This window comes from Balaenoptera ricei, chromosome 2 (assembly GCF_028023285.1).
Source record: "Balaenoptera ricei isolate mBalRic1 chromosome 2, mBalRic1.hap2, whole genome shotgun sequence".
In the NCBI taxonomy this organism is placed as follows: Eukaryota; Metazoa; Chordata; class Mammalia; order Artiodactyla; family Balaenopteridae; genus Balaenoptera; species Balaenoptera ricei.
Genome location: NC_082640.1, coordinates 31957181 through 31976072, shown reverse-complemented (window position 1 = coordinate 31976072; position 18892 = coordinate 31957181). Strand labels below are relative to the sequence as shown.

General features: G+C 55.5%; 1 protein-coding gene across 3 annotated transcripts in view; it reads left to right on the top strand.

Annotated features, from left to right (window-relative positions):
- Positions 1 to 1231: 1231 nt before the first annotated feature.
- Positions 1232 to 18892, top strand: part of APBA2 (amyloid beta precursor protein binding family A member 2) — a 232895-nt gene continuing 215234 nt past the window's right edge. For 2 of the 3 annotated variants that reach the window (XM_059915340.1, XM_059915336.1), the window contains exon 1: positions 1651 to 1709. The gene's annotated coding sequence lies outside the window, so the exon portion shown is untranslated. Of the gene's footprint in view, positions 1313 to 1650; positions 1710 to 18892 lie in introns of those variants that run through there. The other variant, XM_059915337.1, reaches the window with a different exon arrangement.

Genomic DNA, 18892 nt, shown 5'->3' with positions numbered 1-18892 from the left:
GACTCTGAACACCAGCCACTGTTGCTCCCGTGCACAGGGCTGGGGTGTAACCCTGTTGGTAGGCCCAGAGCTTGCCCATGGGAAGAGGGGACCACAAACAGCAAAGACAGCTTACCTCAGGGGCCAGGGGGATGGGTCAGGAACCTGCCCCTGGCCTGCTTCTGGGCTCTGCCTCTGTGGCCTTCTTTTGGCACTTGAGCTGCAAAGTTGCCCTACCAGGACACACCTCTGCCCCCCTCCCGCCCAACTGGAGGCTCAGGCCCTCTGGGTCACTGTGAGCGTAGGGGGGTGCCAGGGGGAGTTGCGGAGCAGGGAGGGAGACAGGCCCACAGGGCCCATTCACAGGAAGTCCACACCAAGTCTGCGCTGGTCCGGCTGGGGACTCAGCTTTTCCCAGGCCTTCTGCAGGGCAGCAGGAGGAGGCCCACGCAGGCCTCCTCTTCCCTCTTCAGAACTGCCCCCACCGCACTGGTACACTAATCCAGCCAAAAGAAGAGACAACAGAAGGCAAATAATCAGGATTTGAGCGAGGGAGTCACCAGAGCCCGGCTCGGACCGGCAAGGCACCCTGCGCATTACTCCAGGTGGAGCCCGCAGGTTACACGACTGTGTGGGACCGAATGAAATGGCCAGAGGGGTCAAAGGTGACACCAGCGTCTCCAGCATAACCTTCAGGGGGTTCCAGGGGGATTATTCCCACTGTAGGGTGGATCACCTCCTCTCCTTGGGATGTGTGTGGGGAGCTGGAAGTGGACGTGGTTTGGGTCCTCTCCGTTCAGGACTGCAAGGAGGGAAAGGGCTGCGGCGAGGCCCTGGGGGAGGGGAGGCCAGTGGTCGAGGCCAAGGCAGCACAGGACATTGGAAACGGGGTGACGGGATGGTTCCCAGGGATCTGGCATGCAACCCGCGACTAGGGGATCTGCGGCGGGTAGGCAGCAGGGGTCCTCCCGTCCGGAAGGGGCTCTCCGTGGCCGAGATTCTACCAGGGCTTCTGGCCTGGGGCTCCCTCTCGCCACGCCGCCGCGCGGGGCCGAGCAGGGCGCGGTCGCCGGGGCCCCTCCGCCGAACACGCTCGGGAGCTCGCCAGGGGGCAGCGCGGCGCCCAGGGCAGGTGCGGGCGCAAGAAAGCCTCGCTGTCACCTGTTCCACCCGCCGAAGGACCAGACTCCAACGGCTCCCGATCCCGCAGGTCCCGGGCGCGCCCGAGAATTTGTGTGCTCCCCAGGACCCGGGGCGGTTGGAGGGCCGCGGCTTCCAGAGCTGGGCTCGGTCCCCCAGCCCCGAAGCCGTCCCCGCAGCATCCGGAACCCAGGTGCGCCCTCCTGCCCGCTGACTGTCCCGGCGCGGGCTCAGGGGAAGGGGCTGGGCACGCACGCATCTTTGTCCTCCTCCCTGTCTTCCCGCCGCGCGCTCTCGCCGGGCGGGGGGCGTGGGCGAGGCCGGGGCGGGGCGGGGCGCGAGCTGCCAGCCGCAGGCCGGTGCGGGGTGCACCCGCGGGCCGCGCCGCGTGCGCCGGGCAGGGGCGGCCCTGCGTGCCGTACGCCGCGTCCGGGGCGCGCCCGCTGCTATCCAGCTTCCCGGGCTCAGCAGCATCTCGGTGCGCGGCTCACAAAGAGCTGCGGCGGCGGCCCCGCGCTCGGCCTCGCTGACGGAGCGGCGGCGGCGGGCCGGGGCGGCAGTGCACCCGCGCGGCCCCGCGCCCGCGCCAGGTAAGCGGGAGTACGGGCCGCTCGACCCGCCCGCGGCCGCAGTCTGAGGGCGCCCGGGCGGGAGCGGGGGGCTGGGGCGCTGGGGGCGCAATCGCGCGGCGCCGCGGGCGGGGGGCGCCGGGGGGTCGCGGGGAGCGGACCGGCGCCCCCTGGACCGGCGGGCGGGCGCGGCGGGGCCGAGCCGGCGGCTCGCTCATCCCGGGCGGGGGGTGCCGCGGCGAGGGGCGACCCGGCGCGGACCCGGGGCGCGGGCCGGCGGTGGCTGCCCGCTCGGGTCCCGCCGGGCTGGCCGGGCCGCTGGAGCGTTCCGCGGCGCCGCTGGAGCGTTCCGCGGCCCCGCTGGGCGCTGGCACCGAGTCCCTGTGCCGGGCGGCAACTCCCGAGTTTGGGGTCGTTTCTGGGTTCCCTGCCTCCTGGGAAGCCGAGCCCCGGTCTTCGAGCCCTCCCCGTTTTCCCTTTATAACGAGGCCCAGCGGGAGAAACTCCTCAATTAAAAATTCCACGGTCAGGTTCCCCTGGGCGGCCGGCGCAGGGCTGGGGGCGCGGCGCGGACCTGCCCCACCGGCCTAGCCCCTTCCCTTCCCACGCCTCCACCATCCCGGCCAGGCTGCTGCTGGGAGGTTGGGCTTCTGATGGTCAAGGCGAACGGCGAGCCCCCCGCCCCCGAGCTGGGCTGTGTGCCGGGCGGGCCTCGGTGTGCCAAGGCCGGGGGCGTACTTGCCCTGGACCCGGTGCCGGTGCCGAGGGAGGGTCTAGAGGGGCCCACCCAGCCGGGGCCTCGCGGAGCAAGGAGGCTATTAGCCTGTTGGTCTCAACTTAGTATTTACTTGCAGAAGGAAGACTTGATTTTTTTCAAAGCTATTCGGATACGGCCTGACAGGGGCCAGCCTCAGATCTGGTTAAGCGAACTCACAAATGGCCGTGGGGACGGTCAAGTACCCCAAACCGGGCATCTCCTTTGTTCCCTTCATCCTGTGGGCTGAGTTGTCCCTGACCTCTTCAGGCTCTGTCCCCTGTCTGAGAATTCCACCCCCCACCGCCTTTGAGAGAAACAGTGGTTTTAGAAATAACGACCTGAAAGCTTCGAGGGTGGGAACAGGAAAGCTTTTCCCGGGGTTCACATTTGATGTGCTCTGTGGGTACCCAGAGCCTGGTGGGCGGCTCCTTTCTCAGGCCTCTGGGTTAGTGGTCCTTCTGGTGAGGTGAGGTGGGGGGTCTCTCGCCTTCTTGTGGGTGGTGTCCATCCTGCAGGGGACACAGTGGGATTTCCCAGTCCACAGCTGCCAGGACCCCCTGCCCTGTGCCCTCACTCCTGGGGGGCTGTCCATACTGCCTCCACTTGCACTCAGGAGGGGGTCTCCTGAGCGGAGAATGACCGCGGCTTGTAGCCTCCTGGGACTCTGGGTGGTGTCCAGGGCGAGTTGGAGCTTGCTGGGGGTCAGCTTGCTGAGTGGCAGCCTCCCTGGTGGGCACCACAGTACTGGCGGAGAGACCCTTGGAGTGGTCTCCAGGCTGGGCCAGGTCTGCGTGGTGGCACTAGTTTTGGGGCGCCCCGTCTCTCCAGACCTCTGCTCATTGGTTGGGAAGCAGGATGGTGTCCCTCCCCCAGTGCCTGCCTTTCTATCTCCAGGGTACTGGGCTTCTTCGCCTGGGAGAAGTGTGGGCTGAACCAGATGGGGTGTGTGTGTGAGTGAGTGTGTGTGTGTGTGAGCGTGAGAGCCAGGGTGGGCTCTGGCAGGCAGGAGAAGCCCAGGCCGGTCAGTTTCTTACTCTTTTGCACCTTGCTTGCTTTCTCGGGCACCCCGGGCTCCAGCTGTGGCTTGTTAACTTGTCTGCATGCCTCTCCCTTGATTACTTCTAACCCTTTTTAAAAAAAAAAAAAAAATTAGTTTCACAGGAATAATTGGTGGGGATGGATTGTGAAATGGAGGTGCATAAATAATCCAATTTGCCAACTGAGCTAAGAAATGCTGGATAAAAATAAAAGATAATTGTAAAAGACACCACTTGTACCCCTGAAGCTGAGAGGGAGCGCTAAAACACCTTGATGTTTCCTAGACACAACTGAGGAACTCAGAGGAGAAGCACGTGTGGTGGTAGCCGGGCTTTGTTTAGATTGGGTGGTCCCCGAGGCCTGTTGGGGGAGGGTAGGGGCAGTGTCCGGGGGCACAAACCCCCTCCAGGCCTCAGCGCCTCCAGGGCACCCCGTCTTCCCATCCTTGACCCGGCACACCTGACCCAGAGCCTCAACAGGTCAGCGCCTCTGGTGACACTAGGGTCTGAAGTCTTGGAGAAACCTTTATTGTCAGGGGAGTCAGGAGGGCTAGGAGCAGGTGGGCACAGAGGCCCTGAGCTGGCCTCAAGGCCTTCCGGAACAAGTGGCAGAAAGCAGTACGCCTGCCTTGCGGCCTGGCCTTGAGAGAGTGGGAGAGAGCCTGGGCTCGAGAGAGTGGGAGAGAGCCTGGGCTCACGTAGCCCTGACCTTGCTGGGGTGGGGAGTGGCGTGGGCACTGACTGCCTTGCGGCTCCATCCCCAACTTAGGTCATGTTTGAGATGACTGCCTGCCAAGTGGGGGCTCTGGTGCCCGGTTGATGGTCGGTGGTGGGGCGTGTGCCCACAGGGAGGATTCTCTGGCCCCTTCCTCTCCCGAGACCCCGCCCACCCCCCTGGGTCGGGTCCAACAGAGCAGCCTGCAGGCACAGGCTGAGTCAGCCGTCGTGGGCGCCGTCTTCCCTGCCTCTCCAGCAGCCAGTCCTCTGCTCTCCCTGTCCTCCTGGATGACAAGGGAGCCCAGGGAGGGCAGTGACCTCAGTGTCACGCAGCTGGGCTCTCTCTGTGGGGCTTGAAATTCCTGAGTCTGCTTGGGAACCCCCTCCGTTTTGGCGGGTGCTGTTGCTGTGTGACTTGTGATTTCTGTGCCAGCTGCAGGGTGTCCCAGGTGTTTGTTACTCAAGCCCGCAGTGGCTCCCCAGTGCCCACTCCATACCCACATTCCTCAGCCTGATTTGTTTTCAAGTTCCCTTCCTCACTCCCAGCCATACTGTCCAGGCTCTGGTCAGGCAGACTCTCTGCCCAGGCTTGCTTTGCGTTGTCCCCACCCCATCCCCACCTGCCACCTTAGCCTGGGGCCCTGTGTCCATCCTTGATCATCCCAGATGAATATGGGCTCTTTCCCTCTTATCCCTTCGTCACCAAGTTTGCCAAGCTCCTGCCTACCTCAGGGCCTTTGCACCTGCCCTTCCCCTCCCTGGCACGTGCCTCCTCCAGATGTCCACCTGGCTTGCTGTCTCACTTCCTTCTCTGTCTGTATTTCAGCTCCCAGACCACCCTACATAAATTAGCATCACTTCCTCCTTTCATGTTAACCTTGCTCTGTGTTTCTTCTTAGTACCAAATATAGTTTGTTATTTATATACTTTGTTTATTCTGTCTCTTACTGCTCTAACACAGAGACTTTGTTGACCTCTGTATCCCCGGAGGAAAAATAGTGCCTGGCACCTCGTACACCCTCAGTGGTACTTGTTGGATGGATGAATGAACGAATGAATGAAATCCCAGGAGCGTCATGCTTCCTTCCAGCACAAGCCTGGCACCCTGCTGCTCCCTTCCCAAGACCCAGCGCCGGAACCAAGCTGGATTCACTGCCAGAGCCTAGAACAGAACCTTGCCCGCAGTGGACAGGCAGGAGAGAGCCGTGGAATGGTGGGGGGCAGGTCAGATGTCGCATAGGCCAGAAGACAGCATGGCCGGGAAGGCGATCCAGCCCCAGGAGTGGGCATTCTGATCCTTCACAGAAACTCCCTTTAGGATTTTTCGGTTGTCTGGATGTTCTGTGCTCGGGCTGTCCCTGCCGTCAGCTGGGTTACGGATGTGCTGGGAATGATGCCCCCTCTTTTTTTTTTTTTAATATTTTCTTTTTATTTATTTATTTATTTATTTATTTGGCTGCGTTGGGTCTTTGTTGCTGCACGTGGGCTTTCTCTAATTGTGTCAAGTGGGGGCTACTCTTCGTTGCGGTGCTTCTCATTGCGGTGGCTTCTCTTGTTGTGGAGTACGGGCCCTAGGCGCGCAGGCTTCAGTAGTTGTGGCTCTTGGACTCAGTAGTTGTGGTTCGCAGGCTCTAGAGTGCAGGCTCTAGAGTGCAGGCTCAGTAGTTGTGGTGCACGGGCTTAGTTGCTTTGTGGCATGTGGGATCTTCCCGGACCAGGGCTCGAACCCCTGTCCCCTACATTGGCAGGCGGATTCTTAACCACTGCGCCACCAGGGAAGTCTGATGCCCCACTTGGCCAGGTTCCCTTTCTCCTCCATCTGGAGGTTTCTAAACTGGTCTTTTCCCTTATGTCAGACCCGACGTCTCCAGGCTCCCGGCTGCTCTGCCTGACCCTGTTTGCCAGTCTTCCTCCACCTGATTCTCCCTGCCTGTGTTCTGGCCCTGCTGGGGAAGGCACTCTGGTTTTATAAGGAGAAAGGCTCTGCCACTAATCCCGGGGGCCTTGGGCAAGTCACTGGCTTTGGGAGCCTTTCTCAGCATCTGTCACATGTGCATGACAGCTCTCGCCGAGATAGTTTTGAGGTCAGACGAGATCCAGCATTGAACTGATTTGAGATACTGGTACGTGACGACCAGAGCTTTGTGGAGTGCTGGTGGCCCTAGGCCTGCTGTGGCTTCTCCTATTCTACTGAGAGTTTGAAGGGTCAGCTCTGCTAGCTTCATGTACAACCTAGCAAGAGAATGTAGTGCTTCCTAAACTGTTAAGTGCCATTCTGATGTAAGGGGCTGCATCTGTGGTTTTGCGTCTGAAGGATCAAAATTAAGAAAGAAAAAATACGGGGTTGAGATGCTGGTGTCTCCTGACCACAGAGATGTTTGCATCTTGTGGTTTTTCTGAAAACGGAAGGATGCTGGCACTGAAAGGTGGTTTTGGATGGAGAAACCAACTGGAATTAAACACACGTCATTGGGCACTTCTGTTCTGTTGCCTTCTCTCCCTCTGCATGTGCTGTTTTAAATAGTTTCCCGCCGAGCCCGAGAGACAGGTCTTCACTTGGCAGTGGGGAGGCTGAGGACCAGGCAGCTGTGACTTGCCCGAGGGGGCTGCTGTTTCAGGGCAGCGCTGGTATTGGATGGAGAGCACAAAGCCCCATGACCACCCCCCGCCCGACTCCCCCATCTCCTCCATCCTCCCTACCCCACTGTGTCCCACTGGGGCCCAGTTTGCATCAGATTTGTGTTTTTTTTTTTTTAATTAATTAATTAATTTTTGGCTGCGTTGGGTCTTCGTTGCTGTGCGTGGGCTTTTCTCTAGTTGTGGCGAGCGGGGGCTACTCTTTTTTTTTTTTTTTAAACAGGGAAAAAATGTCTTATTTAATTAATTTATTTTTTATGAATTTATTTTATTTTTGGCTGCGTTGGGTCTTCGTTGCTGCACGCGGCCTTTCTCCAGCTGTGGCAAGCAGGGGCCACTCCTGGTTGCAGTGCGCGGGCTTCCCATTGCGGCGGCCTCTCTTTGTTTCGGAGCACAGGCTCCAGGCATGTGGGCTTCGGCAGTTGTGGCACGTGCGCTCAGTAGTTGTGGCTCACGGGCTCCAGAGTGCAGGCTCAGTGGTTTTGGTGCCTGGGCTTAGTTGCTCCATGGCATGTGGGATCCTCCCGGACCAGGGCTCGAACCCGTGTTCCCTGCACCGGCAGGCGGACTCTCAACCACTGCGCCACCAGGGAAGCCCAGGGGGCTACTCTTAATTGTGGTGCACCGGCTTCTCATTGCAGTGGCTTCTCCTGTTGCGGAGCATGGGCTCTAGGTGAGTGGGCTTCAGTAGTTGTGGCTCACGGGCTCTAGAGCACAGGCTCAGTAGTTGTGGCACACGGGCTTAGTTGCTCTGCGGCATGTGGGATCTTCCCGGACCAGGGCTCAAACCCGTGTTCCCTGCATTGGCAGGTGGATTCTCAACCACTGCGCCACCAGGGAAGCCCTCAGATTTGTTTTTAAACGGGGTGGGCGTGACTAGGACTTGTGACCACTTATGTGATGGGTACAGGGGTTCATTTTCAACCTGTGCCTAGAAAATCTGATGGTGGTGACCTGTCGCCCTGAGCTCTGGTTGGCGGTTGGAGAATAATGGACATGTCACAGGTGACCCAGGGCCCTTCATGGGGACAGCAAGAGGGCTTGGGAGCTTGCCATCCAGGACAATAGCTAACATTGCTGGTGGATTGGTAAGGTGTTTCCCTTTTTTCACTCGGAGGTACCATGGGTTCTTTGCACTTCCTGCCCCTGGAATCAACTCTGAAATGTTCAGGCACTTGTTCTGGACAAATTTTAATTAGTCAACAGTCAATGAGTAGGAGCACACTATCGGCATTTAGAATTTTCAGTTGGGAGATATGCACATATATATGTATAATTGTATTTTTAAAAAAAAAAAATATATATATTTATTTCTCATTGGATTGGTTTTACATTCGCGAATGGACTCTCAAGCAAGGCAGCTCTAAATATGTGTTTCTCTGAACTGTGGGCCCCGCTGATTTTCATAAAAAAATGTAGTGTATAGTTTTTCCCAGTTTGTCTATCAGTTGTCTTGGAAAAATCCATTGTTTCGAAACTGGGGGACCCGTTTGCTGAGTGAGTGCCTACATTTAGGGATGATGGATTTCTCAGGCCCCTCTGGCAGCAAGTGTGCACGTTGCTCAAATAAAACGCGGTTCACGTTCCTCAGTCTTTTGGTGTAATGAGCGGGCCATGTGCTCTGACATATGTCCATGTCATCCAGAGCTGGTGACAGCTGTCAGGGGTGGGCAATCGGAAGCTCCAGAAAGCCTCCAGCAGCTGGCCAGCCAGCCAGCGTGGCTGTTGGGAGTTCGAATGACTCCTTCTAAGAGGGGCACCCGGAGGCCTGCGCTTCCTTCCTTACCAGCCACCAGCTGCGGTGAGGATGGGGCGAGACCAGATGTGTGTGTGTCAGCGTTTGTGACAGTAGTGTGCCTGGTCAGTGCCAGTCACCGGGCTTGGGGTGTGTGTGTGTGTGTGTGTGTGTGTGTGTGTGTGTGTGTATCCATCCCCAACTCGCCTGCCAGGCCTCAGACACCAAGTGCTACCTTGGGTCTCTGGCTGGTCCCCGCTGGCCACAGTGAGAGCTGGTGGCTGACTGCTGGACAGTGGGTCCCGGCCGCGGGTCCCAGCGCTGCCTGCCTGGCCTGACCGCTAGATCGTGAATCCCTGAGGCAGGCCTGACCTACGGCCCCTCCTGGACATGCCTTTATCCGTGTACGTGTGCCGCAAAGATTCTGCCTGTGACCTTTCCCTGCCCTTCGGGTGGCGGACAGGAGCGAGCCAGTGTGTGGTGGGGTGGACATGCCGTCTGCTTCCTGCTCTTGGGGGGATATCTCTGTGCTGTTTCTTGGGTTGGAAACTCTGAGAGCAGAAGCTCCTCCAGACCAAGAACTCTTGATTGTGTCTCTCCTTCGGGCTTTAAGAGATTTCAACTTTCCAATTAATTGCATTTCATTAAATAACGGTTTTCTTCGTGATCACAGGCTGGTTTGTGCTTAATCAGCAGTGAGGACTGTGCGGCTTCAGTGGCTGTGAGCGCGCCCAGAGGCAGAGGCGCCTCTCGCTTGCATCGACTTCATGGGGGAGCTGCCATGGGGGCCCCTGGATGTGGCATCGTGCTCCCCACTCCTCGCTTTGGGAACCCTTGCCTTCACTCTGCGTGTGCTGCTACTTTCATCCGTCGTATAAGATGACTTGTCTAACAATGGAAATAAAGGGGTGCCAGGCACTTAAATGGCAGCCCCTTCCCCACCCCTGGCATTCACCTCCTGGCCCTCTAATCTGTGGGGTCAGTGCAATGCTAGCCCCCGAGCCCCTTTGCTGGGAGCTCCATCTATCCATCCATCCGTCCATCCAACAGGTATTTCCTGAGCACCCGCTCTGTTCCATCACCCCCAGTCCCTGTCAAGAGCCGAGTGGAGTCAGGAGAGAAGAGCGGAGAGGGGGGCTGCTGTAGAATGCGGGCGGGCATCGGAACCCAAGGCTGCCTCTGGCTCCAAAGTGCTCCCGGAGCAGCCCAGGCTGGAAGGTTTGAGTGCCCGGCGTGGGGGGTGCGGGTCAGGGACCCCATCCTGGAAGAGTGAGTGGGTTTGCCCGTCCAGAGCTCAGGCCAGAAGAGCCTCCAGGCAGAAGGGCCAGCCTGGAGTGGGGGACCCGGTATGGGGGTGGAGCTGAGTGTCTGGCAGCAGGATAACGTGGTTTGGGCAGGTCAGTAGGAGATGGCGGGTCCTGACCGTCAGGGGCTTGAGCTGCCTTGGAGGCCCGGGGGAGTCTTGCTGTGGTTGGGGGCAGAGCAGGTGGGGTGACACGCACTCTGCCCGGCATCGTCCAGCTGAATCTAGGAGGTGTTTCCATCACCCAGCTTCCGGACCAGCTGGGCCGCCGGAGGCGTGGTGAAGGATGAGGAGGAGGCTGTGATGAGAACCGGGGGAGGGCGCGGGGACTGGGCGGCGGAGGTGCATGGAGGGGTGCCTCCAGGCTCGAGGGGGGCTCTCGGAGGGGTGCTGCCAGGAGGCGTGAGGAGGGAGGAAGGACGGAGCCCAACACCTTACGTGGGAGGAGGCTGCTGCCGCCACGTCCCGGCCTTGCTAGCTCGGATGTTTAATTTTACCCTTTAGAGATTTACAGGCTTTCTAGATTAAATTGCCACTATGCCTCTATAAGAACGACAAAATCCATGACAGACCATAGATCACGTTATTAATTTGCTCACGTGGAGTTAACCTCTGTGGCCCCACTGACTTACTCGGAAGGATGAAGGACGCCTGGGAGACAGGGAGGCCTCTGTGCAGTTGTCAGCGAGCGTGAAAGGCCAGAGGGACCCAGGTCGCGGTGGCCGGGCCGCCCTGCCCACCAGGTGGCCGCCCTCCTCCCGTGCCGGGGCTCCTGGTGGCTTCCTGGCCTCTGTAGGGAGGGGGACCGACTTCTGCACCAGCCGTGCAGAGGGCAGAGGGCGTGGGGAAGCCGGGCTGCAGGTCAGGAGGCTGGGCTCCAGGGGCCTCTGCAGGCTGCTGAGCTCTGGGGGATTCTTGGAGGGCTCCTCTCAGGAGCCCCGAAAGCCTGGGCACCCGAGTTCCTGCCCAGTCGTCCCCTTTCAGGCTCTGGTGGGCTGTTCTTCCTCCGAGTAATGATGGGTCAGAAAACATGTCTTACAGTTGCTCCCCTTTCCGGACACGTGGACAGCCTGCTCTTTGCGTCGGCACAGGTGGGGGTGGGCGCCATTCCCTCTCCGTGGCCCGAGGCTCGGCCTCTGCGGGGAGCTGGCTAGGACGCTGGTGAATGCGTCTTTCACAGCTTACTGCCATGCGCTGGAGCTGGAAACTGCCTGCTAATTGTGGGGCAGTTAGAAGTCATGATTTGTTGGGAGAAAGATGCATTTGTTGGGGTGGGGGACTCTCCCTGTGTGTTGACCTTTCTGCCTCCAAGGGCCAAGTGGCTGCTCCAGGTGGGGACGGGTGGGGATTGCGTGCTGCAGGGGGGCAGGCCTGGGGCTCGCTCTCCTGATGGTTTTCATCAAACACCGAATATTACGCTGCAGTTCGTGTTGACTGATAGCCCAAACCGGCTTTCTTCCTTTACAGTGAAATAGAGAAGCCAGACTTGGTGTATTTAACATCCGATATTTCATGGCAGAAAGCCAATGGTCACACTGGTGGCATGCCTCTCTGTGCTCACGCGTGGTACCCACAGCCATAGATGGGCCGTCCCTTGCAGCCTTGATTAGCAGCTGCTGCCGACTGACTCAGAAGATTCTGTAAAATCCACATGTATTTGTAGAAATACAAATAGAGTTTAATGTCCCAAAGTAATGGTCACTTCCTTGAAGCGAAATTAGCTCTGGTTTCAAGGAAGTAAATGGAGGCATAACCCATTAATTTGGGACTGAATTGTGTCTCGCTCACCCGAGTTCCCAACAGTGGTGTGCAAGCTGTCGTGCGTTTCCTTATGGAAACCGTCCTGGCTGACAGAGTCCTGGAGGCCGTGGTGGGTATTCATCATCCAGAATTCATGGCAATGCATTGCTCACATCCATCTGGACCACACATCTCAGGCCCTGACGCCAAAAACACGTGTTCCCCTCCACACCGTGTGCTTCATGGAAGATGTTCTAACAAATTACTCATCTTAAAATAATGCACTGTCCAAGAAAAAGGCAAACAACTGAGTAGAAAAAGGGACCAAAGACATTTCACCAAAAAGAAGGCCCAGTAACCATATGGAAAGGTCCTCAACTCCATTAGTCATCAGGGAGGGAAATGCAAAATAAATTGTAAATGTTTTAGGGTTCTCCACAGAAACAGACAATTGTGTGTGTGTGTGTGTGTGTGTGTGTTATATATTTGTTTTTTTGTTTTTTTGGCTGCGCTGTACGTGGCTTGCGGGATCTTAGTTCCCCGACCGGGGATTGAACCCGGGCCATGGCAGTGAAAGCACCGAGTCCTAACCACTGGACCGCCAGGGAATTCCCTATATTTGGAGATTTATTATGAGGACTCACATGATTATGGAGGCTGAGAAGTCCCCAGATCTGTGGTCAGCAGCTGTAGGCCAAGAAAGCTGGTGTGTAGTTCAGTCTGAAACTTGAAGGCCTGAGGACCCAGGGGGCCCATGGTGTGAATCCCAGCCCAAGGGCAGAAGATGAGGTGAGAGGTCCCAGCTCAACAGTGAGGCAGAAAAAGGGGCAAATCCCTCCTTCCTCCATCTGTTGTTCTCTTCAGGCCCTTAGTGGGTTGGATGCTGTCCACCCACATTGGGGAGGGTGTCTGCTTTACCGAGTCCACTGATGCAAATGCTCGTCTCATCCAGAGACACACAGACATACCCAGAAATGATGTTTAATCTGGGCGCCCTGTGGCCAGTCAAGTTGACACATAAAATTACCCACCCCAATTTGATACCATTACACACCACCAGAAGGGCTAAAATTGAAAAGAGCACAAACTAGGCATTGAAGAGGATGTGGAGCGGCTGGAACTCTGATGGTTGATCGGGGTGTAAGTTCATACAACTGCTTTAGGAAGCGGTTTTGCAGTGTCGCCTAAAGTTAAAAATGCACCTACTCTGTGACCAGCAGTCCCGCTCTGAGTGAAACTGGGTGCAGTGTGCATACGGCCACTGTCGTGGGCTGCATGGTGGCCCCTAAAGATGGCGGGTCCCCATCCCTGGAACCTGTGAATGTGACCTGACATGGTGAAGCTTTTGCAGATGTGAGTTGGGACACTGAGATGAGGAGATGATCCTGGCTTATCTGGGTGGGCCTTGCATGCCATCACAAGGGTCCTTTTTGTTTTTTTTTGGTGGGCCCCAACCAGGGATCGAACCCAGGGCCCAGTCCTAACCACTTGACTGCCAGGGAAGTCCCCACAAGGGTCCTTCTAAGAGAGAGGCAGAGGGATTGTAGACACAGAGGAGAAGACAGTGACCACAGAGGCAGAGATGGGAGTGATGAGGCTACAAGGCAGGGAATGCCGGCAGCACCCCCAGCTGGAAGAGGTGATTCTCCCCTGGAGCCTCCAGAGGGAGGGGGGCCCTGCGAACGCCTAGATTTCAGCCGCTGAAACTGCTTTCAGATTCCCGGTCTCCTGAACTTGAGTTGGTCAAAGCCACGTGTTTCTGGCGATTTGTTCCAGGGGCCACAGGAAACTAATAGAGCCCTCCAGACGCATGCACCAGAGCATCCGTAGAAGCGTGGTTGTCAAACTACAGAGGACCCGAGGTCCACCAGCAGCAGACTGCGCTCTACACTGGGGCTCATCGCACATGGAAACCATCCAGCAGGCACTGCAAGTGTGTGCAGTGGCCTGGGCGAGTCCTGCCACATGCTCTTGAGCCAAAAACCCAGACACTAGAGTCCCTAGTCCCTACCGCATGGCTCCACTGATGGGAAGGGCAACAGGCAACTCTCCCATGTGCGGTGGGAAGTCAGGGTGCCCTTGGGAGATGGTGATTAGAGGGGGCACCAGGAGGGCACCAGGAGGGCACCGGGCTTCTGGAGGGACTGACAATGTCCCATTGATTTATTTTTTTCTTTTTTTAGATTTTATTGACATATAGTTGATTTACAATGTTGTATTAATTTCTGCTGTTCAGCAAAGTGACTCAGTTATACATACATATTCTTTTTCATATTCTTTTCCATTATGGTTTGTCACAGGGATATTGAATATAGTTCCCTGTGCAATACAGTAGGACCTTGTTGTTTATCCATTCTATATATAATAGTTTGCATCTGCTAATCCCAAACTCCCAATCCTTCCCTCTCCCACCCCCCTCCCCCTTGGCAACCACAAGTCTGTTCTCTATGTCTGTGAGTCTGTTTCTGTTTCGTAGATATGTTCATTTGTGTTGTATTTTAGATTCCACATACAAGCGATATCATATTTGTCTTTCTCTGACTTACTTCACTCAGTATGATAATCTCTAGGTCCATCCATGTTGCTGCAAAGACAATGTCCCATTCTTTTTTTTTTTTAATTAATTTTATTTTATTTTTGGCTGCGTTGGGTCTTCATTGCTGCACGCAGGCTTTCTCTAGTTGTGGCAAGCAGGGGCTACTCTTCGTTGTGGTGCGTGGGCTTCTCATTGCAGTGGCTTCTTTTGTTGTGGAACACGGGCTCTAGGCGCGCGGGCTTCAGTAGTTGTGGCACGCAGGCTCAGTAGTTGTGGCTCTTGGGCTCTAGAGTGCAGGCTCAGTAGTTGTGGCACACGGGCTTAGGTGCTCCGCAGCATGTGGGATCTTCCTGGACCAGGGCTCGAACCCGTGTCCCCTGCATTGGCAGGCAGATTCTTAACCACTGCACCACCAGGGAAGTCCCAATGTCCCATTCTTGATCTGTGTGAGGTTTGCCTGGGTGGGTTCCACTTTATGATAAGGAACTTTTCAGTGTCTATATTAAACTTCAATAAAAACTGAAAGAAAAAAAAAAAAAGAGCAGTACAGCATCTTGGAATCTTCAAGGAGAACTTTCAATTGACTGACTCATGGCTTATTTTCCTGCTGGAACAATAATATCAAAATCAAGATTACATTTAATTTAATGTGAGATGATTAAATGTGGCCATTCCAACAAGTGCTTATTAATATTCAGATGCACATTGTATTTTCTAAATGAAATCAGAGTTCATAAACCCAAGTAGGATGCTGAGATCTATACACAGGTAATTGATATGGTAAGTTCTCTCCATGAGAGTTTTTCTTCCTGCACAAGGGCAGAAATGTGCACTTAAGGAAAACCAGACACAAACAGCCCGAGCACTTGAGGGTCACACGCTCTGTGGTTTCAGGTGAGTGGGAAACCAGAGACCTGTAGGAAGAGATAACAGAGCGAGATGGTGTGTATGAACAGCTCCTTTGGGTCGGCCCAGAAACTGGGTGGGGATTCCGAGGGGCCCCCTGTCCAGCGCTCTCCAGGCCACCCTGCCCATCACACTGAGATCCTAGAGGTCCCTGCTGTCTGTGCCCACAGTGCTCCCTGGCAGCCTTCCCGGCCCCTCCCACCCCTCCAGTTGTGCTGGGAGACTGTCCATCAGCCGTCCAGCTTTGGGCTGGGTCCCACGTGTGGTCATCGCATCCGAGCTTGCGCACACGTGGTCTGTGTCCTGCGCCATCTGAAATAGACGAGACCCACAGCACAGTGGTCTCCTCTGAGGTGGTCCACAGAGATGCGAGGGAGGCCGGGAGGTGACGCCTGGCCTCAGTGGTCCTAGGCATGCTCCTGGCTCCACTCTGCTGGACTCCCGGCCCAGTCCTGGTGCTGGGATAGCACGGAGGCTTCATCCGTATGGCTCGAGGATCAGAACGGGGGTCTGAGGGCTGTGCCTGGACAGGCGGAGGCTGGGGCCTGGGTGGCGCTGCACCCACCCTCTGGGGCCCGTGGGGAGCCAGCCTGGAGCAACGGGCCCTGCAGCTCTGCTCAGCCTCTCCCCAAGGTCTTGTGGCTGGTGTTTGTGATATGGAGAGCACCTCTGCTTGTGTGTGGGGGGTCTCAGTACTTTGCCCGTGGTTGGGATTTTAGGAGCGGGTCATGTCTGTGGGTGGTGTGGTTCAGAAGTCTAGAAACGCAAATTCGCTGAGCCCGGTGAATGCCCTCCAGCTGCACCTCCTGCAGCCTCCCTGACCGCACTCTCTGAAATGCATCTCCCCGGCTCCCCTCTTACGTGGCCAGCGGGTGGAGGAGGGTGTGGGCCTGGGCCAGGAGCAGCTTTGCCCTGGGTGGTTAGCTAGGGAGCTGGACTTCCACCAGGGGCCTGCCCGGCTCTTGCTGGCCTGAGGGCTGCTCCTGGCAGCCTGGCCGCCCTGGGGACATCGGGACAGCTCAGAAGGAGACATCTCAGTGTGTGCAGAGGGCAAAGCACCACGCTGGGTTCCTGCAGGCACACAGGAAACGGTGCGGAGGAGATTGACCCCTCAGGGAGCTTTTGATTTGTGTGTGTTAGCCTCAGTGGAGATAGGAAGAAAGGGCCAAATGGGGCTTCTGTGGGGTGTGGCCACAGAGGGAGATTCGGGCCTGCAGGAGGTGCTCCCTGCTGGTGGTGACTAACAGAAATGAGGGGGGGGGGGCGGAACTCCCCCCTCTTCAAACGTGGGCTGGACCTGGTAACGTCCTTCCAAAGAGCACAGCCTGGAAAAGGGGAAACAGAGGAACTTGACAGTAGAGAAACCTGATAACCCTGCCTCGGCCACGGGATCCAGGTCCCCCAGCAGTGATGGGTCACCTTGATGGTGTGCCCCTCCATGGGATGTGATGGGGATGGCTCTTCAGCTCTGTGGCCTTTCTGCCCAAACCCCAAAACTTCTATCTAATCACAAGGAAAACAGCAGTTCAATTCCAGCAGAGGGGCGTTCTATCAAATACCTGAGCAGCACTCCTTAGAACGGATGAAACCGTAGTTTCACCAAAATCTGAGAATCTGTCGCAGCCAAGAGAAGCCCAAGGAGACAGGACGTTTAAATAGAATGGGTGGGATCCTGGAGCAGATAAAGGACACTGCGTTAAAACTAGGGAAACGTCAATAGAGCGTAGCCTTGGTTAGCAGTAACACACTGATATTGGTTCATTGACTGTAACAAATGTGCGACTTTGATGTGAGATTTAATGACTGGGCATGTCAGATGAGGGAGTGTTCATTCTATGGGAACTCTGTACTATCTGCACAAGTTGTTTGTAGGTCTACAACTATTTAGAAAAAAAAGGCTTTTGAAAGAAATTGGAGGGCAGTTTGAGTCCCGTCACCGCGGGGTTCCTGGCGGTGGGACCTGGGCTCCAAGCATTGCTGTCCATCACCCCCCCCAACCCCGTCCAGCTCCAGGCCCTTGGCTTTGTCGTCCCTGTTGGTCTTCCTTCTTTCCTGTCCACACGGAACCTGAGGGAAAGTTCAGTCCAGTATTTAGAATAGATTTTTTTAATGCCCCAGATTCCTGGGTGCTTGGAAAGAACCAGCTTCTCAGATGCAGTCTGCGTGGGTGCTGGGGGCCATCCCCAGGTGAGATAAGCCCTCCGGTAAGCTTGCGGGCACCTTGCCCAGGTTTCCTCTGTCTGACAACTCCAGAAAGCAGCGCCCTGGGCCTCTGCTTCCTTCTTTTTTTTTTTTTTTTTTAAAGATTTATTTATTGATTGATTGCTGTGTTGGGTCTTCGTTTCTGTGCAAGGGCTTTCTCTAGTTGCGGCAAGTGGGAGCCACTCTTCATCGCGGTGCGCAGGCCTCTCACTATCGCAGCCTCTTTTGTTGCGGAGCACAGGCTCCAGACGCGCAGGCTCAGTGGTTGTGGCTCACGGGCCTAGTTGCTCCGCGGCATGTGGGATCTTCCCAGACCAGGGCTCGAACCCGTGTGCCCTGCATTAGCAGGCAGATTCTCAACCACTGCGCCACCAGGGAAGCCCCTCCTTCTTTTTTAAAAAAATTTTTTTTTTAAATTAAAATTGAAGTATAGTTGAGTTACAATGTTGTGTTAGTTTCTGCTGTACAACACAGTGATTCAGTTTTATATATATATATATATATATATATATATATATATATATATATATATACACATTCTTTTCTTTATATTCTTTTCCATTATGGTTTATCACAGGGTACTGAATATAGTTCTCTGTGCTGTTCAGTAGGACCCTGTTGTTTATCCATATAATAGTTTGCCTCTGCTAATCCCAAACTCCCACTCCACCCCTCCCCCAGCTCCCTCCCCTTGTCAACCATAAGTCTGTTCTGTATGTCCATGAGTCTGTTTCTGTTTCGTAGATAAGTTCATTTGTGTCATGTTATGGATTCCACGTATAAGTGATATCATATGGTATTTGTCTTTCTGACTTATTTTGCTTAGTATGATAATCTCTAGTTGCATCCATGTTGCTGCAAATGGTATTATTCCATTCTTTTTTATGGTATTCCTTTGTATATATGTACCACATCTTCATTATCCATTCATCTGTCGACAGACATTTAGGTTGTTTACATGTCTTGACTCTTGTAAATAGTGCTGCTATGAACATAGGGGTGCATGTATCTTTTCGAATTAGAGTTTTCTCTGGATATATGCCCAAGAATGGGATCACTGGATCATATGGCAACTCTATTTTTATTTTTTTGAGGAACCTCCATACTGTTCTCCATAGCGGCTGTATCAATTTACATTCCCAACAACAGTGCAAGAGGGTTCCCTTTTCTCCACACCCTCCCCAGCATTTACTGTTTGTAGATTTCTTGATGATGGCCATTCTGACCTGGGTGAGGTGATACCTCATTGTAGTTTTGATCTGCATTTCTCTCACGATTTCTGCTCCCTTCCTATGTGTTGAGGTCCTGAGATGGCTGCCCTCCCCTGATCAGCCCTGGGTCACTTCTGTGAGTGACCAGTGGCCATTTTTTTAGGGGGTGACATTGGTCACAGCCGACATCATGGACCAAAGCTGATGTGTGTGCGGTTGGCAGTTCAGCCAGGAGGCAAAAGGGAGCTGAGGGTCTGTGTTTCTGGGCTGGCGCTGAGGATTCATGGCCAGCACTGAGTAGGTGGCCGGGACAGCTTTGTTTCCACAGGAAGGGCGGCCTGGTGGGGACTCGGGAAAACAGGTCCAGCTGGCAGCTGGAACCCTGGTTCGGGGTAATTGCATCTTCTTTAACGTTTGTAATGG